General features: G+C 40.0%; 1 long non-coding RNA gene across 2 annotated transcripts; it reads left to right on the forward strand.

Annotated features, from left to right (window-relative positions):
- The first annotated feature begins 239 nt into the window (after nt 1-239).
- On the forward strand, nt 240-21706 carry LOC120323359. 2 transcript variants are annotated; one of them, XR_005563722.1, is made up of 4 exons: nt 240-732; nt 2250-2378; nt 17218-17388; nt 20479-21706. It is a non-coding gene; the product is annotated as an uncharacterized LOC120323359 (long non-coding RNA). The 2 variants fall into 2 exon arrangements; XR_005563721.1 differs by having other exon boundaries at nt 240-2378.
- Nucleotides 21707-26682: the final 4976 nt, after the last annotated feature.

A 26682-nucleotide genomic window follows, 5' to 3' on the forward strand; every position in this document is an offset into this window, starting at 1 on the left:
CTAATGATTGCAAATGAAGATGAGCTTTGGGAGTGCCAAGTCCTCAATTCCTGCTTTCTTGCACCCACAAAGCATCATCTCAGGAAAGTGAATGGAGTTGTTTTAAATTAGGTTGGGATAGAAGGAAGAGGAGGATTCAAATGTATTATCTAACTATCTGAGGGCCCTGTTCTGACACCTTGCCACGGAGAAACTCTGGAGCATGGAGTAAGCCCAGAAATGCAAGTGATGTTTGTGACTCTGATGTGTAGATGTCCCAGCATCAATTCAGCTGTCTAAACACAAATGTCTGGTGCCCTTTGAGATTCTTTCAGTGACATCTCTGACGGTCCTTGCGGTGGACTTTTCCATCACAGTTGTCTTCCTACTGAGCAGCAGGAGGTGTGTGACTATCCTCTAGGGCCCTGGGGTGGAGGCCACACCCAGCAGTCATGTACTTACCGTTTGTTGTCCCAGCTGCACGGAAATGCTTGCCAGGAATAACAGAGAACTGGGAACAGCTCAGCCCTTTCTTCCTCAACCTCATGTGGAAGGTGCTGCGGGCCTTCAGCCCGCACTCCACCTGGAGAACACTGCAGAGGAGCTGAAGGCCACGCACATCTCCAGAGTGCATTTGGTGTGGAGCAGTGCATTCCACGAGGTCATGCACCAGCAAGATCCGTTGGAGGTCACAGTGCACAGGGGCACAGTTCTGACCTGTGCTCAACCCTGGTGAACATGCTCTGAGCACAGGTATGCAGACCAGGAACAAACTACAGTCATGGGGATGCTCTTGGTTCAACTCATGCATTTGAGGGAATTGTAGCCTGACCTGGAGTTAGTGCTGTGACTTCTGAGGGCAGTAAGCAACCATGCTCTGAGCCTAATGGCTTTCACTGCACTATTTGTCCAAGATAACAGGCAAAAGCCACCTTTAACTTTATGTCTTACAGGTGTCTTACAGGTGAGAAATCTGTGTTTTCTCCTAAGATTGCTACTGCAAGTTATTTTTAAGAAAGTAAATTGTAATGACTTCGTTATTTTTAACACACAGGAAGAAAGCAAAGCACAATCTTTTAGTTATGCTTTTATTTTTCCACTTTATTGCCTTTTTTTTCTGGTTTGAACACATCTGTTTTGCAAGCCTATAGCAGCAGAAATCTGAGTTATGTGACAGAGCTACAGATTTCACATATGACTTTTTCACCCTTTTCCCAAATAAGAGTGAAAAGATTTTGTAAAACAAAACAGTCCTGTAAGGGGTTTAATGTTTCTTTTTCCTCTCTACTGCTCCAAAAGATCTTTTCAAAGAGTTTGCTTTTAATTGAGCCTGGAAACCTTCCACTTTTAATGAGAACTTACCGACACCTAATTGCCATCTGCCTCCTTCAGTTTCTCTTATAAGACTGCTTCATTTTTCCTTTGTGCTCTGAACTACTCTGTAACTGCTGCAGTTTGTACTCCAAGTGAATTCTTAAGTCTTCATGATATGAGTTTAAGTATTTTATTCAGTATTTCACCTCTGCCTATTCCAGAACTACCCTAAAAAGCTTTTAGAGCTAAATACTCATTAGCTGCAGAATGTAGATGCCAGATTTCTGCAACAACATGGGTGATGCTTGCCAGTGTACCTGTTTTACAAGTGTCCTTTCTTATCTGATAACACTGTATCAGACAGGCAAAGCACTACACAGCAATATGGTGTGACAGAAGTACCCCAAATCGCACCATCGAGGAAATACATAGTATCTTCCACAAAATTAAATGTACCCTTTCGTTGCACAAGCCCTTGCCTTTAATAAGGCCTCCAAAAGAGCTATCAATACTGCTTTGTGGTGACCTTCTGCCCCGTGGTGAGTTCACCCCGTGTCAGAAGCAAGGAATCTTTCACTGACTGAAGGCTGAATAGGTCTTTCAAAAATGTTTGGCAAACCTCATGCTAACATGCCTTTACTGTTATGCCATAAAAGGCTTTATAGAAAGTCTCTAGTGAAGACTCTCCTGCTTTCTGACAGTTAGTTTCTTTCAAAATTCCACTGACATTTTCAAGTTTTCTGGTTTTCCTGAAAGTAAGCTTCCAGTTGTGCCCCTGCATCGTGCTTTTCTTCCTTAAGAAGAAGTTCAAATCCCAAGACGGTGAATTGTAATCCTTGGTCAGATGTTGGTTCTCTGAGATTTTCTTCCTGGCTGAAAACAGCAGAAAGAAAAGTCAGCTATAGCAGTACGTACAACTTGTGACAATCATGCTACTTCTGGTCATTTCCTACCAGGAGCAGAGCAGAGCAGCAGTTTTAAGTGGTGCATCAGCTCGTGGGCCCATCATGCCAACTGTGCTTTGAAGCTTCTAAGGCAGGACGGAAGGGAGATATATTGGTCACTGTTGTCTTCTGAGGAACTCTGTGAGTAATTAAATATTTCATATTAATTCAAACTAGACCATCCAATACACACTCCGCTGTCAGGTTTTTCTTCTGAAAATGAGTTGAGATTTAGCATGAGCCAACTGTACGTATTTTGTGTATCAATTTAACAGAATAACAAAATAGTGAGTAACTTACACTGCACAACTGCATTTGGGGCAAATCCATTTGCAATCTCAAATTAAGGTGTTTAGTGTTGTTAGACCATCTTGTTGCCAGAAAACCACTTAACTTCTGTGGAATCAGATGTAATAAAGACTCTCTTTCAAATAATTGCACTAACAATGCCAGTACTGTCAACAATTACCTGTCATTGTCCAGACACCCAGTGAAGATAAAGATGGGTGAAACATCCATCCTGTATTCAGTTTCTGATGGGCTTTTTATGTCAGTGAAGATCTGAATTTATGCCTGTAAATTCAAGTTATCTCACTGACCATTAGGCATTTTATATCTCTGCTCATTTGAATCCCTCTGTTGTTCACAGAAGAAAATAATCTGTATGCTGTTTGCATCTATGGCTTGAGGGGTAGTTTCTCTATTTTTATGTACACAAGTCTTTCAAAAGCAATATCCTCTCTCTTGGTTTTATTAAGTGTTCTTGCCTCAAATATAGTGCCCTTATATTATCCCAAAGGGCTTAAGTAAGCAGAGTTCTGACTTCATAGTCTGAGGCATCAGGAATCAGAGCTGCAGTAGCACAAAATGAAATATGGTAGGTGTTGTGCTACTTATGATCCAGGATTTCAATGTTTCTGTGGGTTTCTGCAGGGTCTGCCCAGGGCGGGCTTTAAATTCTCTGGTGTGGTGCTGGTCTACACCTCAAGAAGCCATAAGGACAAAGTTTCTTTCACAAAATGCAAGAAATAAGCCTATGAAAAACAGTATTCCTGTCATTTTTCTGACAGTTGTAAACTTTGATATCCGGAAACTATTTGTTTGTGATGTCAAAATTAGATTCTTGTCCCGCTGGGAAAATTACATTCCTAAGAAAAGATGACTCTCTCCATTGAAAGTGTCATCTGGCGAAGTTCAGCTTGTGTCCTGCTGAGTTGGTGTAAGATAAGATGATTGGTGCCTCTACTGCTTGTTCTTCTGTATTCCTTATGAGTAAAGTAATAAAATAAAATAAAATAAAATAAAATAAAATAAAATAAAATAAAATAAAATAAATTAGCATCCAAGCAATACTGGATTTTTGGCAAATTAATGAAAAAACATGGACACCATTTCTGAGAAGCATTCAAATAATTGCCCCAAAAGGCTGTGCAATTAGTTAAATTTAAAATCTTGTCTGTGAACAAAGAGGAAACGCACCTTTTATATAAATTTGGGAATTTATGTTTTGACAATAGAATCATTAATAGAGTCATCCAAGAATCACTATCAATCTAGATTTAAGTACTGCAGAAAAAGAAAGAAGGACTACTGAAAAATTAATATTTTACACAGAAAGGAAGTGTCAATAGTAATAATAATAATGATGATGATGATAAAAATTTAATACTGTTTAAATTGTAATATACACATTTTCCAGTTCCTACTCCTTTTCCTGGGATTATGCTCACCCTTCACTGCCTCTCAGACCTCTAGGTTCTCTCTGGTGCTTGTGGGCGTGGTACGGTGAAGTATCAGCATCTAGAGTCCTTCATTAACAATTTTATATCTTGATGTTACTCATTCAATCTGAAATATATTTTTGTCCCATAGAGTTTCACAAATACCCCTCCTAGCCCTAATAGCTCTACAGACCTGAACCCTCCTGGTCCCAGAGGCCTCATCTGGTGTTTTGTGACTTTGTTGTCATTTCAGATCATATTTTGTCACTCACAGGATTCAATTTCTCCTAAAACATGACACAATTTTCTGTGATTGACCATATTATGCTGTTAATGATTGTTGAAGTGACTTCTGTCATGTGGGATCAGATTATGCTAAATTTTACTTCTGTGCACAAGTCCTTCAGCAGGATTTCCTTCATCTGTGACTTTCATAATAAATGACTGGGCTCTGCACTGCATTAACATCTCATAGTAATGAAACACAGTTCCTAATATGTATTTGTGTATTTACTGTGCTAGTCCTGGACTTGTGTGCTTTTCTGGTAGAGAGTTCAGCAGGTACACAAATCATACCCATAGTCACATCTACACACAAACAACTACTCTCAGAAATTTCATCTTCTGGTAACAAACTACACAGGAGCTGGGCAAGTCTTAAACATTGCAAGTAAACAGTTTTATGTTACAGGAAGAAAATAATCTGCGTCCAGTGTTAATTAAATAGACTTCTTGTCTGCCTGATGACACAACAGAAACACTGGCATGGTGGTGTGTCTTCATTGCATTTGATGTGGCTTCTGTTCAAGTGCCAAACATTACCCGTGTACCCAAACAAAAGTCAGTACTGGGTTTTTTTGCAGTGTTCCCATCAAACGTTCTTCACAAGAATGTGAACTCATATAAAGAGGATTTTCTGAGATGCCAGCAGCACTCTGGTTCCTGCTGTGCCTCTGCCCTTCCCATAGCTTGGGGGTTGTGTCCGCAGTATTGAGATTTTCTCTTGGTCATACTGTAAGCCATGTTTGTACTGCTCCTACAGTTCAAACAGTGTGAGCTGTGCATCAGCTTGGTCTGGATGGCAAGGACTATACCCTTCTTTAATTCAGGTCTTTTTCAAGGAGTATAAGTTCTCTGAAGCAAGGTTTAGATGTTCTTCTACAAGCAGATCTTTCAGTGTTTCACCTGCTACATTTGCAAGCTCACCTGTGACCACCACTTGCCAAAAAGTAGCAATGCATAAAGCAGCAGGTTCTCTAACACTACCAGTGTTGTGTCACATTTATCATGAACAAAAGGACTTGAAGCCTTTTTCCTGCATTCTGGTTTAATGCGTAAAACAGAATGGGCATTTTCCTTTGATGAAAGGTTAATGTTATGTATTATAAGCATCTATTTTTCAAATGTTTGTGAATTCAAGGATTTCTCAGACTTCAGAGAAATAGGGCATATTGATTTAAAATTTGCACTGATGTTCTTTTTGCTGAATCATTGGGCATCTTGACTAAAGGTAAATTCAGGTTTTACAGTGCTTCTTTTTAGTGCATAAAAGTACTGATGTAACATGGTCACAGCAATTACATGACAGAAAGAGTCTTACAATAAGCACACAGAGACAGAGCAGTCCTTTGCTCCCTGCCCCGGGGTGCCTGATCAATGTCCTCCCCAGCAGGGTAACACCAACTACATCTTTTTTTGCTAGATGAGTGTTTTTGCTAGATGAGTGTTTTCCACCACATGGAACTGGGGCTGCTGGGCTATCCTCTCTTTGTAGATTATGTGATTTATGTATCTGATGGCAGCCAGTAGAAGGCTATAGTAAAACATGAAGTCACATAGGCTTTGATCCTCCTGCGAAAGGGTACTTGGCTCTCTACAAGAATCTGGATGAGCCTAGACAACTTTTGCTTCCATCCTTTGATCTGAAGGATGCTGCTTGTTAGAGAAGGCAGCTTACCCTAATCACAGAAGGGCTCTCACTTGCTATTCTTTCACATTCACACTCTTCCTCCAGAAAGGAGGAGAGGATGGAAATACTGGGAGTGTAGAACCACAAAGCGCTTACTGGGCTGCAGTATCTGTGGGAGTTATTTGCCACTAGGGGTGATGGAGCATCTTTTCATCTTCCTCCCTGGATAATGAGGGAGAAGTGGAAAGGGGAATTTCATTGAGCAATTATACAGGTGGGTGCAGACAGTGCTTACTCATTCCTTAGCAGAGAAATGACAAAGGTCAAGATATGCAGAATTTCAGAGCAGGTGTGGTTGACTGGACAAGATGGGTTGAGGAACAGGAAAATAGAAAACTCTTGTTTGACCTCTGCCAACTCTTTTTTCTAATGCCTATATTTACATTTACTGCTGGATTGTTGCCAGTCCCTCACTGAGTTGTCACTGAGGAGCTCTATGACATCACTCTGCATCAATATATTTTTAGTATGTTTGGCTATAATTCACTTTCTCAGCTATACATCAAAAATCTAAGCCTGTTGACCTTATCTAGAAATAACAGAGTTGTCTTTTTTTGTTTTGTTTTTCAGAGACAACCATCTGTCTATCGCAAGTTTATTCAGAGCTCCCACAGGAAATGTATTTTTAACTATTTCAATTATAGTTGTATCAATTGTTTTGCAATTGTTACCTTGTAGCTCTTCCCTGCTGTATCAACATCTCCTTTTCTAGTCCCTTTTTAGAGAGATGGTGATCTTGTTCATCTGTGATCCAGATGAAGAATTTTCAATGTATTGTTTGCTGAGGAGCAAAACTAAGAGTTTGGGAAGCTATATTTTCAAGTGGTGCTTCTACCTACTGCTGTCTAAATATCCTTTTCAAGTAAAAGATATAAACACAATTCTTCCCCAGCAAACTCTCTCCTTTGTTGTAACTCAGTGAAAAGCATTTGTTTTATATTCATGGTTGCTATGAATCTATATAATCAATTCTCATTTTCTTTGAATATTTAAGTTAGGAAAATAAAATGTAAATGAATTAAAGATAAGTCAGATAAAATGACCTGTTGCTGCTGGCCCTGATTCCACATAATAAATTATTCTCAGTTAGGTAAGTAATCTGAGGATTTTATTTCGTGGACATCACTTTTTGTGTCTATATTCCTTTGTGTCCAACACAGTGTTTTCCACAAATGCTTAATAACTTCCTTTAATATCATATAATTGCACTCCAAAGTCACATGAGATTGTCTTCCGTCTCAACCTCAGCAAATACTACGTTTTCCAACCAAGACCATATAAACATGAACACCGAAAGTCATCTGACACAATCTAGCATCTAATTTCCATTTGTCTTTCACTCAAGGCAAGGCATACATTCAAGATAACACAGTTTTCAGGAAGGTTAATACCTCTTTCTGGAACTCTGAATAAAAATTACATTGGGAATACTCCATGGCAACATTTGTAATGAGAAGTGAATTTTTGGAGTAGAAATAATTTTAATTACATTTGGTTTTCTCTAGAGACTCAGATTGTCCTGTCTTTGAAATAATCTAATATATTTTGCACCATAGGGCTCTGAATATATTTTACTATGTTACTAAGACCATTATTTAGTTTAATACTGCAGTAACTATGAGCTGGATTTGCCCATTTCCTGCAGAAGCTAATAAGATATAGAACCAGGAAAATATTGCAAAGTTACCTTCATAGAGTTCTGTAAATCTCCCCCTTTAGGCTTTTGGATTTACATGAATATAGGATTGGCAGAGCATATGACCTTCTGCTGATAAAAAGAATGTAAGATTCAGAAAAACTCTATGCTCCTGAATTCTCCAGCAAAAATCTGCATGGACTCTTAGGGAAACAGAAGTTCACTTCCTTCTGCTGTGGGTAGAAGATGACCTATTCTATAGAATAGATGTTTGTAAAACCCAAGCATTCATTTACTGGAATAAATATTTAGAAGTATAAAATATTACAGGAGGGCAAAGATACTGAATTTTGTCCAGCTGGTTGGTCCTGAAATACTGCCAACACATATTAGCAATTTCTAAGATAAGTAGAGCTGAGACATCTGTCCTCTCAATTGTCCACCTCAATAATAATGCCATGAGCATTGTGACCAGTTTTATTAACCTTTCTAACATTGTTTCTCTCGCTAATCAGATCAGCAAGTATCTACATGGATATAGCCTACAGTAGTAATTAAAGCTGTGAAACTACTTGGCATTCAGCTAACCTAACTGATACCATCTCACTGCACCCATCTGGCATATGGCTGTGGGGTTCATGCTAAGAACATTGATGATTGCAGGTTTGGGGACAAAGAACAACTGGATTCTATCCACAAAAAAAGAACGGAAGGTGCTTAGTGTGGCAAGCTGTCCTGGTTCCAGCTGGGACAGAGTTCGTTTTTTCATAGTATCTGGTACGGTGCTGTGTTTTGGCTTCAATATGAGGATAATGTTGATAATACACTCATGGTTGCTGCTAAATAATGCTTACCCTGAGTTAAGGACTTTTCAGAGTCATGTGAGGAGCTGCACCAGAATCTGAGAGGGAGCATAGTTGGGACAACTGACCCAAACTGGTCAAAGGGATAATCCATATTGCAGAATGTCATGTCCAGTATAGAAACAGGGGAAGTTACCTGAAAGAAGCCAATCACAGCTTGGGAACAGGCTGGGCATCAAGCACGGGGACTGGTGGACAATAATAATGCATATAATTTATCTTTCTTGGGTTACGATTATTAGTAGTAATAGTATCATTACAACAACAACAACAACAACAATTATTATTATTATTATTATTACTATTATTATTACATTTTCCTTTGTTTCAATTGTAATCAGTGGCACAGGGCCTAGTGGGAATCCTCTCACTAGTGGTATCCAGCAAAGCTCGATACTAGGCACAATTTAATCTACCTTAGTTAACTTAGTTAACTTGGATGAAAGGACAGATACCCCCTCAGCAAGTTTGCTGATGACACAAGGCTGTGAGGAGCGGCTGATACCCCAGAGTTCTGTGCAGCCCTTCAGAAAGACCTCGACAAATTGGAGAGATGGGCAAAGAACTGTCTGAAGTTCAACAAAGGCAAATGCACGGTCATGCACCTGGGGAAGAATAATCCCATGCAACAATACAAGCTGGGGACCAACCAGTAGCTCTGCACAGAAGGACCTGAGGTCCTGGAAAGTGGCTCTGTGGAGAAGGACCTGGGGGTGGACAACAAGCTCTCTGTGAGTCAGCAGTGTGACTTTTGGCCAAGTAGGCCAGCAGTAAACTGGGATGCATCAGGAAAAGCGCTGCCAACAGGTCAAGGGAGGTGATCCTGCCCCTCTAATCAGCCCTAGTAAGGTCACATCTGCAGTGCTGTGTCCAGTTCTGGACTCCTCAATACTGAAGAGACATGGAGCTCCTGGAGTGGGTCCGGCAGAGGGCCACAAAGATCACAGGATCACAGAATCACAGAATATGCTGAATTGGAAGGGATCCACAAGGATCATCGAGTCCAAGCCTTAGCCCTGAACAGGACCATCCCCAAGAGTCACATCATGTGCCCGGGAGTATCATCCAAATGCTTCTTGAACTCTGTCAGGCTTGGTGCTGTGACCACTTCCCTGGGGAGCCTGTTCCAGTGCCCAACCACCCTCTGGGGGAAGAACCTCTTTCTAATATCCAACCTAAACCTCCCCTGACACAACTTCAGGTTGTGGGTCCTGTCGCTGCTCAGATGATTAAGGAACTGGAACATCTCTCTTATGAGGAAAGGCTGAGGGAACTGGGTCAGTTCAGCCTTGAGAAGAGACAACTGAGAAGGGAGCCTTATTAATGTATCTAAGTATCTGAGGGGAGGGTGTCAGGGGGATGGAGCCAGGCTCTTCTTGATGGTGCCAAGCAATAAGATAGGAGGCAATGGGCAGAAACTGATACACGGGAAGTTCCACATGAATATGAGGAAGAGCTTCTTTACTGTGCAGGTGACCGTGCTTGGGAACAGATTGCCCAGAGAGGTTGTGGAGTCTCTCTCACTGGAGATATTCAAGAACCATCTGAGTGCAATTCTGTGCAATGTGCTCTAGAATGACCCTGCTTGAGCAGGGAGGTTGCAGCAGATGACTCACTGTGGTCCCTTCTGACATTACCCATTCTGTAATATAGAATCATAGAATTGTTTAGGTTAGAAAAGACCTTTAAGATCACGAAGTCCAACTGTTGCAACACCATGATTAGCATATAGATTAGGAGGAAGATCGTTTGGTGGACTGCTGCTTGGAAATATGCTGGATATTGGTCGACTGGTGGTGAACAATTGTTTTTAATTTGCATAATTAGTTTTTCTTGAGTTTTATTTCTCTCTCATTTTGTAATTTTCATTATATTATTATTATCATTATTATTGTATTTCAATTAATTTCAACCCACAAGTTTTCTCACTGCTGCTCTTCTGGTTCTCTCCCCCATCCCACCATGGTGAGTGTAAGTGAGTGACTGTGTGGTGCTTAGCTGCCTGCTGAGATTAAACCATGACAGGAATCTTCAAGAGGATGGATTTCCCTAAAGGTTGCCTTGGTTTGTAAGATCATTAATGTTCTGAGCTTAGGATGTGTGTCAAATGTCTTTTGTACAATGTCTTCAGAAGCCATAATTGTCAAATGGCTCTTGAACATGGTTATATGAAATGAAGGTTAAATGAAATTACAGGAACACAAATTATTTCTAGGATGGCAGCCAACCCACCCACCTGTTCCCCTTAATATTGCCTGAACATCTGTCTGGTTGCAGAAGTGTGGGACAAAGAAACAAATAATAATGAAGACCCACATGGGTCACTCAGTTCTGTTTCGTCCTGTTGGGAAACTATGCAACAGATGTTGATTTGTAAAATTTCTAATCTACATCAAGCTATATCCTAAAGTATAAGAATGCATTCCAGCATCTTATAACAAACTTCAAGTCTGTATTAGATGAACAAAGAAGTCCATTATACTGGGCCATAGGAAAAATGGAAGAATTCAAAAACCTCATCAGTGTCCCTGGAAGGAAAATATTAAATAAAACTCTTAAGTTATGCTAGGAAGTGGTTTACTACCTTGTGTTGCAGAGTAGATGAAAGAAATAGCAATATCTCAATTTCCCCAGACTACCACTGTGACCCCAAATCTGATAGCTGTTTTGCCATTGAGGATTGGGACAAGATATACCAATCAATCATCTAAGAATTTAATGACAATAGAAGCACCACTATCTTCCATTTGCATTCTCTTAGGTTGTTCAACAGTCAGAGTTTCATGAAAACATGAAATAATCTCCTTTCTATTCACTCTACCTCAGAAGCTGAATTATATTTATCAAGGGTATCAACATTTTCCTTTCCTTTTACTTACTAAGAATGATCCTCATAAATAAATCTAAATAAGATACATAGAATAACATGTATGTCATTGCAAATATGGTGCAAACAAACAGCAACCTCTCCTTTGTAGTTTCTTAAAGATACCAAAATACCAAGTACCAAAGACTAACATATGTCACAGCCTTCGTTTTCCAATGAGGCATTTTAGGTTGCCAAACAACAGTTCCATTAATTTACCAGATTCTGTCTTAAAATAAGTTCAGACTCTGAATCTCATAATTTTTTTTTGGAAAACTCTTTCTGAATTTAATTCTTGGGATGTTTGAAAGTCGTCTTCTAAATTTCTAGGCTAATAAATACTCATGATTGGTTCATAGCATTTGATTTTAGGCCAGCAATTTTAATTCACCTGAACAGTTCTTCTCTCTTTTTAACAATTTCCTCTGAATATAAGGAGCTGCCAATCCTCTCCAAATTTTCATTTGCCTAGGCTAAATAAACCCTAATATTTTCATTTTTCCTTATAGAATGGACATTCCATTTTCCAAAGCCTTTTATGGTCTTATTTCAATTTAGTTTAATTTTGGCTTGTTTTTCTTGGACATAGGTGAGAACAGAACATTATATTCCAAAGCATTTCAGTGTCTTGTGCAAAAAGGTTTTCTTGTGGTGACTCTCTACTTTCTTGCTGTTCATGTTCTCAACTTTGTGTCATCTGTAAATTTCATTAGCAAATAATTTGATTCTGCCTCCTTAGCCACTAATATATGATGAGCATTGGTCCCAATACTCGTTGTTGAGGTGGTAACCTCTGGTATCCTAATAATTCTTTCTCAAATATGATTTAGGGCAATTTTTTTTCCTGAAACAGCTCTCTATCCACTTCACATTAATCCTTGATATCTTCAAGTTAAATACTGATTTCCTGTAAAATGTTGTAAGAAATGCTTAACTTAAATCTATCTAGACTATATCTGCTGCATTACCTCTGTGTAGTAAATTACTGATTTTATATTAAAAGAAAAAAAATTAGTCGACTTATCTTTAACAAAACTGTGCTGCAAATTAGTCTACTTTGTATTGCCTAACTATTCTTACTTATTCATTCCTCCAAAATCTGTTCTAAAATTTTGCAGAATCAAAGTCACATTAAAAGGCCTGGTGTTGCTCCGAATCATGTTTTCCTCCTTCTCTGAAGATAGGTACTGCATTTGCAACCTTTCAGTCAACATTTACAGTTTCACAAAGTCCCTTCTATCAGACTCAAGGCAAGGCATACACTGGCATTTCACATTCCAGTTCTTTTAGTGGTCTGGGCTAGGACTTTTCTACATCCTGGATTTTATTACATCATATGGTCTAAGTTATTTTTTCTCACTATGGAAATTGGAAGCCCTAATTCTCTAATTTAATTATGGATTTGCATTTCTTCATATTGCAATTTAACATAAAGAACTCAATCTATCCTTTGTTATTTTTACAGACACTTTTTCTGCAAGAGCTCCACACCCACTGAAGTAGAGTCCAAATCACCACCACTTCCTGTTGATTCCTTGTCTGTTTAGTAAAGAAATTGCTATTCTACCCTGTTCTGACCTTTACTGCTAGCAGTTTCCAATCAAAAGATGTTTGGAAATTCAAAAATTATATAATTATATATAATTTACACTCTTAGTTATTTCGCTTATTGTTTCATAAAGAATATAATTGATATTGATGCCTAAAGCTGCATTTTCATAAGAAATTCCTTATCCTATATTTGTAGTGCTTCCTTTACCATGAAGATTTTCCGAAAGGCATTCTGACTTAACCATAGCCTTTCACTGTTATCTTTTTACAGTCAAAATGTCACTAATTTGAGAGAACTTTCCTAGCCCTGCATCTGCTATAAGCCTGTTTTAGTTTGTTGTACGTAGTCAGTGTTTGGTTTAATTTTGTAACACATATGACAAAAGGGCACTGATAGCTTACTAAGTCCTCATTTTCTAGGCTTTAACATAAATGTTTTTCATTTGGCACAAAATGCTATCATCTACTGTGGCAATCTATGATTTTTATTATAAAACATCATATATTTTCTATTAGAATTTTCCTACAGGTTTTATAAAACGTTATTCCTTATTCATTCTTACACAGATTTTTTTACCATTTCAGGATATGTAACTTTCTCTAGCAACAAATGGTTTCAGATGGAGTAGCCATTTTACTTCCAGTCATATAGCTCTGAGCAAATCAAAGGATCAACTTTGCAGGTTTTGTGATATAGATACCAACCTATTAAAAAATGGCCCAAACCCTTCTCAGATGTTGGCAACGAGTCCTTACATGGGAAGGACGTTTAGCCGTATTCTCGTCTAGCACAAATTTAGGTGTATAATGAAGATTTGAAAGGAAAACTTTATTTCAAGCACCCAACAAAGTGAGTTGATTTTCAGAAGGGCTTCACTCTCAGCAGCTCATTAAAGGGTGCAGCAGGGAGGGTCTTTACCCATGAACTGTGCCTTTGCCAATCTTCATTTCTAATGTTCAGTAATTTTCATTGTTGGCTTAAAGTGCATTTAATAAAACCCCAGATATAGAAATGGTGATTCATCCTCTCCTTATAAGCAACGTCAGTGCATTTCAATTCATGATATACAGAAGACACATATTTAATATTGATAGCTCTCTGGTCTCTCCACATTTTGATCTCCTGCTGTCCTAATCATGCTTGTCATTGAATATTTCCATCTAAGAGTGGGAAACATGATTTCAGGTACAACTCAACTTTCTGACAGCAGTTCATCCAGATTTTTTGCCTTCTACATCTCTTTCCCTGAGTGCTAAAGTGTGCATCATGTCCAGTCATCCAGATGGAAAACACCTTGCAGCTTCTGGCTTCTCAACCACATACCTGGCATGTCTCCATCAAAGACACAGTGAAGGACAATACTGACTTTTAGAAGCATGAAAATTGCACAAAATTTGGAACTTCTGATCACAGGATTAGCACTATCATCCTGAGCAGTTCATGTTCCTGAAGATGCCTCCTGGTGTGAATGTCTGCAACATTCCCAGATTCCTGCAACTGTCAGGATTGGTTGTTCAGTCAGCTAAAGCAACTTTTGCATTTAATTAGAGCTCACCAGATAAAGATTTTTCTCCAAATGAAAATACTGATGTTACAGAAAGAAAAGGAAAAAAAAGGATAATGCAAATGTCTTTAGCCAAGAATCAATTTTCAACTCCAAATACTTTAAGAAGAGAAAAAAAAAAAGAGTATGGATATGAAAACACAGTGACCCTGGGATATAGATTCTAGATATCTTCTTTCTGCTGCTTCCCTGTGAGCCAGACTCCTTGGCTGAACCTTGCCCCTTCGGCACTGGTCTCTAACCTGCCGGCCCCATAGTGCCTAAGAGGACACTGGCAGGCTGAAATGCTCAGTCTGAGGTGGCCCAGAGTGACTCCAAGCTGTTCAGCCTGTCCCCAGGGACGACTTCAAATACAGCTGGAGTGCTGGGCCACAAAGCAAAACCTTTTCAGTCCTTGGAGACTAGGATGCAGGAGGGTGTGTGTATGTGTGAGTTAGATTATTCTATTGTTTGCTCACTATTTGTCATCTGAGTATTAGAAATACTTGAGATTAATTTGACTATGATTAGAGCAAGATTGAAATTAGTTCTCGTTAAACAACACTGCTGGATGTCCACAAGAACTCTGTATTGTCTATCTTTCCTACATAAATAATAATAACTACTTTCTCTGGCTATGAATATTACATGTCAAAATTAATCTTAAATTCCCTTTACTTATTTTTTCAGTATTTTTGCTGCTCCTTTAAAATAATACTGAAATGCCTTTCAGCATGCTAAGTGTCTACCACCTTTTGCAGGCAGAGTTAATGTCTCCTTGGAGTTTTGCATTAATCCCACAGTATTAATGGGAGTTTCAATCCTTTCATTTGTAAAATTTTCTTTTTCTGCATAACTACGTGCACTGTCTGCATTGCAAATCATTATGCATTTTTTGCTGTAAGAAATGATCTTCTGCTAGAGTTTTTCTAGTGGCTGCTTTGTTCGAAAACATTTCCTGAACTTTCTCCTCTTATTCTTCCTACATACCATCCTCAATCAGAAATATCTCCGGAAGGTGGAAGGATATTAGCCAAATGGAAAATCCATCTTATCATTGCCTATAATAGCTCCATGACCAAGAGATTCCACAACAGGATTGATTTTTGGGGCATGGGCTGTCATGAAGAGCCCATGTCACACAAGCATCTCTGCAGTTGCACATTGCTCTTGTTGGCAGCACTGATAGGACACTGACCGTGGCTATGCAACGTGCACAACCCTAAAAGTAGGTGGAGCTTCATCCTAGCCTTCTGGTTTGTCATCATATATCCAACTACAGGATCAGGAAACTATATTAGCATCTAAGTATGATTTTAGGAGGCCTTAAAATTTTAAGGCCTTAATTTTACATGTCTTAAAAAACAATAATGAAGCACTCTCTTCACTAGCAGTGGCATAGCCAGAATCAAGAACCCATTAATGCTATTCCAAATTGAGCTACACTAACAAAAAAAGTGTTAAGATAGAAAGTAAAGTCAAAAAGAAACAACAAAAAAAATTATTTTCCCTTGAGAGAGTAAACAAGAGACAATATCTTGAGTCCATTTTAGTGTGACATAGGCACTGAGCAGGTGACAAGTCACAGAATCAGAGTACAGCTGTCTTAGGCATCCTGAGAGAAGAGTGGAGTATGCACACAGATCCTCCCATGACCTGTCTTAGTGTGTGATTGGAGCTCAGTGACAATTTTTGACAGGCAGGAATGGAGTGGAAGGTCTTAATGGCTTATCAGAACCATTAAGGAAATGGAATAGGTGGAACCAGTGCCTCAGAGCAAAATGATACATCACTGTATGACTCCTGAGATTGCCACTGCTGCTTGTTTATTAAAGATGCAGCACTTCTGTTAATGAGGATCTTGTGTGTTTCTACATCTGGTATCCCTAAATAATCACTTAGGCCACCCAAGGGCAAATTATCTTCTTTGAGAGGGGAAGATGCAGTGAAGGACAAAAAAGTCCAATCATTTTGGCTGTCTTCTTCTTTAAGTGTAATAGAAAAGAAAACAATATAAATGGAAGGCAATTTTGGTTTAATTAAGAAAAATGAAAATAATTGTGTATTCTATTTCCACTTGTGACACCTTCTTGGTGTGTACCTTAAAGTACAATTAAATTGTGGCTAGGCAATTTCAGAAGTGAAATTCTTGGTGCCTCTGCTGAAGAGAAGAGAACCATCTATAATAACGATCATCTGAGATTATTTAATCTACAATCTTTGCATTCTGTGCTTGTTCCTTTTTTTTTTTTGCTTGAATTTTTACATATTTATGCCATTTTTAATCCTCACTTAACATTCATATAGTTCTTTTCTTTTTTCCTTCATTTTGCCTTGTTTTCTATAGACTCTTTTCCTACTTTGCCTATTTTACCTCTCTTTTTGCCTGTCTCACATGCATCTGTGAAAGACCACTGGGGTAACCTTGTGAATAATCAGATCTGACCTGATTTTCATAGAAATATTTGGATGCATTGTTAGATGATGCTGGATAATGATCACACTCCTTTTGCCCAGTCTTTGGAAGAGATCAGGCAATGCAAAGGATTTGACCTTGACCTGACTACCTGAATGGCAGTGATTACACATAGATATTGCTTTTTCTAAGAGTCATGGGAAATAGAAGTGCCAGACTATGTTCTCCCTCACTGTTCAGTAGCTGTCTGGGGATAATTTATTCTTGAGATGACAGAATGCAGTTAACAACTTGTATCCTGTATACCTAATGAGACAATTATTTCAGGAGAGTCTGAGCTATTCAGCAAAACTGACACAGAGCAAACAGAAAGACTGTGCTGGAAAGAATGACCATGTTTGTTTAACCCAACAGGCTCCTGGATAGACTGTCGTTTGCCTGCATGTAACTTCCTATGGTGGAAAACGAGGTCTCACGAATTTGTCTTGAAAAATGATTCAAGCCAGTTTTCCCAAGGCTGTCTACAAAATATTTGGACTTTCAGAAGATGTTGCTCTTCTCTGAATATTAACTATGAAAGTAATGGTGAGTAAAATGAGAATGGGTGAGGGGAGAGGGATAGGTCTTTCCAACCGGCACCACTGTGGCAGAGTGCTGTCTCCTAAAGGAGGGAGACAGCAAAGAGTCAAAACTGAAGTTGTAAGCAGAAATGGCTTCCAAAGCACTGTAATATAGTGCATATATTTAAAGCACTATTTTTAGTTCACAAATATTTGTTGACAGGAGTGACAAATACAATGCGTGTATGAGGCTGAGGAGCAGGAATGAAACATTCTGTCTCCACTTGAAATACTCTCCTTGTAATCCAAACAAACACACACATCTGCAAATTCCTCACAAGTCAGCCATCTGATGCTCCGAAGATGACTCACATTGTGCTTGACTGGAACACTGGCTAAGATAGGCCTGTGTGGACTTGGTGTTTCGTGCCATGGGATGTTTAATAGCTGGGAGTAGCGATGTTGCAATGTAGTAATTTTAAGTGAGAACTTTCTTCTTTCCAAGCAACTGAAAAAGATCTGCCAGCAGGGTTATTTAAAAAAATAGCATAAATATGGTTCAAGAAGACCTGCAGATCTGGATATGATGTTTACTGCATCAGCTGATCTTCTCAAGGTCTCTTCAGAAACGCTGTGGGTCAGTTCCTGTGTGGCAGCCCTTCCTCAGGAAATGCTCTTGGATGAGGTTAGCACAGGTTTTGACCATAAAACACAAGTACCATGTAAATAATATCAAATAATATGTATTAGTCTTTAGATCTACAGCTTCCAAGATGTGTCCAGCTGACATTTTTGCATGTAAGTTGGACTGGAGAAGGAGGCACAATATATGATACCATGAGTTGCTATTGGTTGCAGAACCCAATGCATGTGGAAATGTACTGCTCAAAAACGTATCAGTAAAAACCAAGAAGGGGCTCATAGTTCTATATCTTTGCCCTTTTTTATTATAATTTGATATACTTACTGAGTTTCAAAGGATAATAGTAGTCTGTAATTACTCTTTAAAATTACACCTATTTTTAGTAGGTTTGAATTATTGAGAACATCAGAACGATTTGAGGACACATTGTTCAGTGAGCAGGCATGTCAGCGCTGTGCATTTGGATATGAGTGGGGTGGGAGGTGCTTTTGCCACCACTCTCTGTGAAATGCAGAGCTGAACCAGGGCAGGCGGGCACAGTCATATCAACAGAGCAGGAACCAACATAAGTCACTGAGACTTCAGAAGGGCCATGAAATCCTGATCATCATGAGTCTGGTCCTCTAATAGTTCTGTATGGATGGCTAGCAGACATAAAGTTCTAACTTCAAGTCCAAGTGCTGAAGAGTGTTGAAACTGCATTTCACTTGAAAAATATTTAAATCAATGCTAATTTTGACTTAATCAAAATTAGGATTTTACCATGTTTTTTATCAGAATGACACTAGGTAGACCAGGACATAGTCATTACTTTCTCAAATATGTTCTTTGATTTCTTTAGTGGTGCTACGTTCTTTAAAGAAAGGGAGGAGGGAAGATGGTTGTCCTTGGTACTTTCTGCTGGAAATGAACTCAAACCTAGATTGAAGTTTGGAGCTGGTGTTCTACTTGTTTCTTCTTTTTCTTCAGAAGCATACAAAAGTGTAGAAAAAAGTTTTTTCCTTTGCTTTTCTGATGTTTAATTTTGTGTCTATAGTGACAAGTGTTTTGTAAATATCTTAGAGACATGCTCTGTGCTCTGAGAAGTTCAGAGGGACTTGAGCAGGCTTGAGAGGTGGGCCTGTATGAACCTCATGAAGTTCAACAAGTCCAAGTACAAGGTCCGGTACCTCAGTCAGGGCAATCCCAAGTACACGTACAGGCTGGGTGGAAGAGGGATTGAGAGCAGCCCTGAAGAGAAGGACTTGTGTGTTTGTTGGTGAATGAGAAGCTCAACATGATCTGGCAATTTGCATTTGCAACCTGGAAAGCCAGCTGTGTCCAGGGCTCCATCTAAAGCAGTGTGGGCAGCAGGTCAAAGGAGGTGATTTTGCCCCTCTACTCAGCTCTGCTGAGACCACACCTGGAGTACTCATCCAACTCCAGGGCCTCCAACACAAGAGGACATGGACCTGTTAGAATAAGTCCAGAGGAGGGCCACAAAGATTATCAAAGGGCTGGAGCACCTCTCCTGTGAGGGAAGGTTGATAGGATTGGGGCTGTTCAGTCTGGAGAAGAGAAGGCTCCAGGTGACCTTAGAGCATCTTCCAGTACCAGAAGGGACCTACAAGAAAGCTGGAGACAGATGTTTTACTAGGACATGTAGTGATAGAACAAGGGAGAATGGCTTTAAACCGAAAGAGGATAGATTGAGATTGGACATAAGGAAGAAATTCTTTACTATGAGGGTGGTGAGACACTGGAACAAGTTGTCTGGAAAAGTGGTGGATGCTCCATCCCCAGATGTGTTCAAGGCCAGGTTGGATGGGGCTCTGACTAACCTGGTCTAGTGGAAGGTGTCCCTGCCCTTGTCAGGGGTGTTGGAACTAGATGATCTTTAAGGTTCCTTCCAACCCAAACCATTCTGTGACTCTGTTTCATTAATCATTTCAATATGCAGAAGATTCAGAAAGGAGTCCTGTCCTTTTTGTCCATTCTGCATAGACGAAATATATCTCAGAAACTGAGTCCAAGGTTGTAAAGAACATAACATGTCAATCTCAATTGCATTTTTCTATGTCATACTTGACTGCATTTGAAAGTCCTAATCAAGGACTATTAAAGAAAACAAGATCTAGCTAAGCAAAATGGAGGTTCCAAATATACTCTTGTCTGCATGTTGGAAAAAAATTAATCAAAAACAAACAAAGAAACATGCTAGCAAAGAAAAGAGAAACCCAATCTCATTTCCCTAAATGGAATCTTATTATATCTATATTTGGAAACTGGAATAAAAATATTATCGACCACTTCTGTTTCTGCAACAAGGTTGCACAAAATATGGGGACAAAAAGCGGATCCGCTCCAGTTGCCTAATTGGACAGAATGCCGAATGCCAGTCTGACCTAAATGGAACTGAAGGATTTTCAGCAACCTTTCATCCTTTTCTATTTTCTAAGGTTAATATTCCTTCCTTTGTGATTCTTTCACTAGGCTGCAGCTGGGAGAACAAGAGGTACAGCTGAACTGGGAGCATCTTTCCATGCCTAGCTGATAAGGAGGTGTTTTGCTTGAGGCTAGAGCTAAATGACCTGTTCATAATCACTGTTTTTCAATTAATTTAATCTTTTCTCTTGCACATCAGTTTGTCATGAAGAGACCAGACTGTACAAATACCTCTCTCATCTAATGTTGTATGATGAATGCTTCAAGAGAAAATAAAGTAACTGCCTTTGTATTGCTTGAAAACTGTCACTTCAAGGCTATTTGCCACACATTGTGGCATCACTGCAGTGAATAGAACGAAGCAGATGGGCTTGTCAGGACCACTCTGAAGTTGTTGCCTGGAGAGGACAGAGGAACAGGTAGCGTCTACTTTGGAAGTCAGCTTTTGAGTTTCAGTCACTACGGCTAAATTGGTTCACATGTTCTGTACAACTCCAAACTAGAGATGAACAATGCAGAAAACCTATTGTATTTTTCATGTATATGGTAGCATGCAACTTTTACTAGAGCACAACTTAGAGCAGGGCTGCGTATTACCTCTCATTTTGCCCTGAGATGGCCATTCTTCTCCCTTTTCCTAACAAACCACCAAAGTAGAGATGTTAAAATTGTAACCTGGAGAGATAAAATGCTCTAGATCATGTTCCAGCCTACCAGTACAATCAAGTCTGAAAGAGAGATCTCAGGATCCTCAACCACCACGCAAGAGAGTCATATGACACATGAAACGCTGATGGAGGGGGCTGCACCTTTCACAAATAATTCAGTGTCACTTAGCAGAAGGCTTGATTTGTGTGAAATGGAGGGGTTTACACCAGTTAAGCAGGTGTTATAACAAATAGCATAAGGAAAGCAAAATGCCTGAAAACACGATGCAGCCAATTTTGACTTGCTGTGCTGCTCCACGGATTTCCTCCATTGCCTGCTCAGTTCTGCAGATGAGGGTTTAGCTGCTTCCTCCCAGTGGCCACTCAGATTAAAAGCCTGAGCTCCGGGACATATGGCTGCTCCAGTCACAGTGGATCTCTCGGCTTGTTTCCAACACGCTATAACTTCAATTTACCAGAATGGCACTTGTAGATGTCCAGTTAAAATGTCCCATTTTATCAGGGAAAATGCTTTCCAATGGTACTGTTTGCCATTGAATAGAATTCAAAAATCACTTTGTCTGTTATGACTTTTATTTTCATAAAGCATGCAAACATGTAATACTTAACGTGATGTCCTAATTAATGCAAATATGCCAAAACCCTTTATTTTCCAGAGAAAATTATATTACACTGTTACATTTCCCCATTTCATGGCTGCATATTTTATATGCCGTAACCATGGTTACTGTGTCATTAAAGTCTATTCAGAGGGACTTGGGCATAGCATCGAGCTATTGCAGAGAATGATTGCTTTTGTAAATTTAAAAGAAGCTCTGCAGCTAATTAGTGTGAGTTTGTGTAAATTGGACTAATGGAGAACACAAAATTTGGAACAAATTATTGGAGAGTCTGAAGGAAATGGAGAACATTTTTATTTGATTTAGGAACTTGCCTTCTGTATCATAAGCCTCTTAAACTTCTAATTGTGTGAAGCTGAAGCCACACACTGGCATACCACTGATACAGGGACACAGACAGCCCTGACTGAACAGGGAGGTGGATGGTTTTAAATGGGAAGTGCTGGCGATGTGCAGAAAGCTGGGGAAAGGTAGAGGCATGCCTGAGCTGTTCTGATTTTGCATCATTTGGAAATTTTAGAAGGAAATTCAGCTGCTTGGGAATTTTTCAAGCTATCTCTTTCCTGCCTATTAAGTATACGTTTCCTCCATGTGGTACGCTATGTATTTGGAGAGTGGGGCTCCCTCCTATCTTCTTTACTGCCCAACACTGTAGTCACAGATGCAAAGTAGGATCTTGCCATCACAAGTTTCGCCAGTCTATCTTCAAATACTTATATCCTCATCAGAAAACAACGTGTCTGTGGCCATGTAGATGCCTAGCAGCCTTTGCTGAAGAGGCTGAACCTAACAGCTGAATATCCTCCTACTTTGGATGTTACTAATCACTTTTCCAGCATGCCTCCAACTTTTCAATAATTGCATCATTTGTAGAATCCTTATATGTTAGTAAGAATTTGCCATTCATCCTATTCACCTCTGTTCTGGGCAAATACTGGTGTGTGTTTTGTTTCACTACCCTTTGGAATATTTGGAACATGGGCCACTGCTGCAGCAGGCTTGAGTGACTGCACAGAAGTGAGGGTATGTGGGGTGATTGCTTCCAGCAGCAGAGCAGTTAATGACCTGTCCTTGTCCTGTCTCTGCCCCGTACTGCCACATACCTTCCATCTGCCAACAGCCAGGGGCAGCAAATTTTCTGAGTTTCATCTCTTAAAATATTTTGCAGATATTAATAACTAAACTTACTGCTCCTCATGGATTCAGAAAACCTAGTACTGTCCTATCCAAGCCGATGTTTGCTTTTTATTGTGTTGCTTGTGTAACACTGGGATACAGCAGGCCTTTTTTCTTCTCACGGGTCTCAGAGAATAAGCAGAAAATCAACAGCACTTTCTCCAGATGACAGTAAGCACAAACTATGTAATGCCCTGTAAAAACCTTCTGTCCTGATCACTCATCTTCCCCACACTTTGAATTCTAACACAGGAGCTGTGGAAGGAACCACATTGTTCCCAGCAGCTTCAGGGAACACACTTCCCCAGATGAGTGGGTAAAAAACGCAATATAAATCTTGAACGGTCACCAACAATCCCTGTCTCTTCACCATTATTCAATTTTATCCCTAAAAGCAGCTCTGCACAGCATGGCTATCAGTACCCAGCATGACAGCCTTGGCCAGAGAAGATGCAAAATCTGGGTTTCCCATTGACCACTGCCAGTTCAGCCAGTCAGGTGCAAGCAACTGTCAGACAAACAGCTGCTAAAGCAGGGGTGAAAAACATTCTGCCAGTGCTAAAAACCACTGAGTCTCGCATATTCTTTTTTATAACAATTAATTAGGCTATTTTGATTTCAGGACTGTTAGTTGAATAAATAAGACCAGTAACATGGCGCAGGACTGCGTGTGTGAGTCCATTCTCCCTGACTTGATCACCAATAGAGTTGCAATTTTGAGGTTCGGGCTCTCTGCCAACCTTTTCTCCGCTAAGTGGTCCTTCTGGGGTTTTTTTTCTGCATCTGTTCACTTATCAAATTTGTCTGCAGGATACCTGAACCCTTACCTAGGATAATACCCTGTCAGGAGGTAGGTAATGGCATGGTGTAGTATAACATTGTTATGTAGCAATGCTGTGATGAAATATCGAGATGGCATGTCAGGAACATTGTATTTATCTTTCTGTGGTATTTTTGCATCATTTTGGAAAAGGACAAGTATGCCTGTGATGATGTGGTGTTATCGGAGAACATTTCAAAACCTATTTTGCACTCAGAGAGTTAACACTGGGAGAGACAAGCACTTCAACATCACCAGCAGCAGGTGATCCTGCACATCCTCATTTGCAATTGTTCAGCAAAACCACCTCCAACCCTGTTTAGAAAGTGTGGGCATCGCCAGTATGCTCGGGCTGAGCTCTGTTTTCCTCTCTTGTATTGCTCCCTGGCAGAGTATTAACTGCTCACTAGTAATTCAGTGTTGAAACATACTCCACCTCAGTTAAAAGCCTCAGAAGCATACACAAGACACACATTTGTGTGGGGAAACAGAGAAAAACTGCCCTCATAGCAAATGCCGTAAGCACATAATCCTCCATGTGACAGGGGCTTGCAGCAAGCACAGTGCAACAGAACTCCAGAGCACTCCACTTGCTACCTCAGTCTGCTGCTTTTTTCATGCCTTCTGTTAAATCCACATTGCATTTCCCATTAAGTAAGTAAATGCTCATTTCAGAGAAGCCCTGGTTGTTTTTTTTATAACATTTCCAAAAATAAAGCATAACCAGAGGGTTCCTGTTATGTAACATAAATATTTTATTATCTTCCACATTACTGACTTGCAGGAAAAAACCCATATTTTTTGCCTCTTTCATTAGATAACCTTGAAAAATATGATGGCATACAGCACAAGTTGTCCTTCTGCATAACCATGCAATATTGCATTATGTATACCTAACCCTTTGCTAAGTCAATGCTTGAAAAAACAGGAAAAATAAAAGTCTACATCTTACACCAACTCCTATTGCTTTTTATCCAAAAGTAATTGTGCCTGGCAATGTATTCTTTCTGCGTCACAGGCATTATTTTTTTTTCATATTTCTACAACACAAAATTGTAATTTCTGCTAGATTCATCATTCTGTATCAGGGAGCTGTAAAAATTAAATTACAAATTCTGCAGGTCTTGGTCTACCCAGGCTAAGTGCTGTGCCATGGAGAGCTCTGCTGGGGTTTGCCAGGTTGCTGCACAGATGTAGCTGCTCACGTGTTGGAGCATATGCAGAGAGCCACAGCGTCCCAGTCACTGAGCCAACTAACAGAGGGGTATCTCCATGCTTTTGTTAGTTTGATGATTCTCACTTCTGGACTGTGCTGGTTTTGGTGGGGACAGAATTAATTTTCTTCATAGTAGCTGGTATGGGGCTATGTTTTGGATTTGTGATGAAAACAGTGTTGATAATTCAAGGAAGGTTTTGTTATTGCTGATCAGTGCTTACACATCATAAGGCCTTTTCTGCTTCTCATCCCACCCCATCGATGAGGAGACTGGGGATGTACAAGAGATTGGGAGGGGACACAGCCAGGATGGTGGATCCCAGCTGACCATACCATATGGTATCAGGCTCAGTATATAAAGCTGGGGGAAGAAGGAAGAAGGAGAAGATGTTCGGTGTGGTGTTTGTCTTCCCAAGTCACTATTACACATGATGGAGACCTGCTTCCCTGGAGCTATCTGAACACCTGCCTGTCCATGGCAAGTGGTGGATCAGTTCCTTGTGTTGCTTTGCTTTTCCGTGATTTTGCTTTACCAATTAAACTGTCTTTATCTCAACCCACAAGCTTTCTCACTTTCACCCCTCGGGAGGGCTGAGGGGAGGAGAAGGAGGAGGAACACAGGAACACACAGTGCCTTAGCATGGATTCAAACCCTTATTCATGCAGGGCAGACAGATTTGGGGCTGATGAGGGCATACACATCACAACACAGGCTACCAGCAGCCGTCGGCTTTTCTGCTTTTCCTTCCCACTATATGAAAGTTTTGGGAAGCAGCCACCAAGCAGTGTTTTGCCGCTTGTTCTTATCATCAGACTAGAGAAATGACCTGTGCATTAGTGGCCAAACTGCCATCGTTACAAACACACCAGACTTAATCAATACAAGCAAAGGTAACAAGCAGGACACCCTTACTTTGCTGCGAGAGACACATTTTCCAAGAATCAGGAACAGATAAAGCTACTGGATAGCCAGCCTCTCCCAGAATCATCTTCCTCAAATATTCTCTGCATGTACTTTGGGCAACTGCTCGATTTCTACAGCATTTCCAAATGTGCGGGAATTCTTCCCTGAGTGTGTTGTCCTCTACCTCTGCATTAAGCAGTCGCACAAAGTGCTCACACAACAGACTGGACATGTCCGTCAAGAGCCACTGCACATCCAGAAATCCTCAGTACAAGCACACCATCAGCATTCAGCACATGTGCTGCCAGGTTGACCTTCTCCAAAGGGCTCATGTGCTTTTTAGTCTTATGCAAAAGGCTCAGGATGTCTCAAACATCAAGGACTAGACAGAGGAAAATCTAACTTGGTTATGCAGCAGTCCAGCCTGGGGCTTGCTGCAGAAAGAGCCAGAGGGAAGGGGGTTATCACCACGGAGTGCCACATCAAAAAAAAGGTACCAAGTTGTCTAAGAAAACGTGCTTAGTATTAAACACTTCATTTACCTAAAAGGGAATCACCCAACACAGTCCTCATTGTACAAGCACTACTTGAGGTCATGTCAACCTGGCATAATGAAGCTCTCCAGTTAGTAGATATCAGGACTATTTAAGGTTTGTGATAACACTTCCAATTGACTTCATTTTTATTTGAATTACATGCCAGGGATACCAGTAATATTTTGGTATTCTTGCCAAAGAAAAGCCTTTAATATTTACAGACTCTGAGCATGCCAGCTGGCTGATGCTAAGAGTTTGAGTTCCCTTCAAAACAAAATTATTGGAGCCATTTACGTAAGTCTCATTAACAGT

Source organism: Pipra filicauda, unplaced genomic scaffold (genome assembly GCF_003945595.2).
Source record: "Pipra filicauda isolate LSUMZ 115617 unplaced genomic scaffold, ASM394559v2 scaffold243_size1161148_pilon, whole genome shotgun sequence".
Taxonomy (NCBI): domain Eukaryota; kingdom Metazoa; phylum Chordata; class Aves; order Passeriformes; family Pipridae; genus Pipra; species Pipra filicauda.